Source organism: Diceros bicornis, unplaced genomic scaffold, assembly GCF_020826845.1.
Source record: "Diceros bicornis minor isolate mBicDic1 unplaced genomic scaffold, mDicBic1.mat.cur scaffold_739_ctg1, whole genome shotgun sequence".
NCBI classification, from domain to species: Eukaryota; Metazoa; Chordata; class Mammalia; order Perissodactyla; family Rhinocerotidae; genus Diceros; species Diceros bicornis.
Genome location: NW_026691614.1, coordinates 54681 through 55000, shown reverse-complemented (window position 1 = coordinate 55000; position 320 = coordinate 54681).

Sequence of the window (320 nt, the reverse complement as noted above, 5' to 3'; positions counted from 1 at the left end):
GTCGCCGGCCACCCGGGGACGCCAGGTCCCCGGCTTCCCGGGTCGACCAGCTGTCGGATCTGGACTTAGCCTCTGGGCCCGGGGCCGTGGGGTAGACCAGATGTCCGGTCTGGACTTAGCCTCTGGGCCCGGGGCCGTGGGGTAGACCAGATGTCCGGTCTGGACTTAGCCTCTGGGCCCGGGGCCGTGGGGTAGACCAGATGTCCGGTCTGGACTTTTAGCCTCTGGGCCCGGGGCCGTGGGGTAGACCAGATGTCCGCGCCGCACAGCCCCCGGGCCCGGGGCTGTGGGGTAGACCAGATGTCCGGTCTCGACTTGGG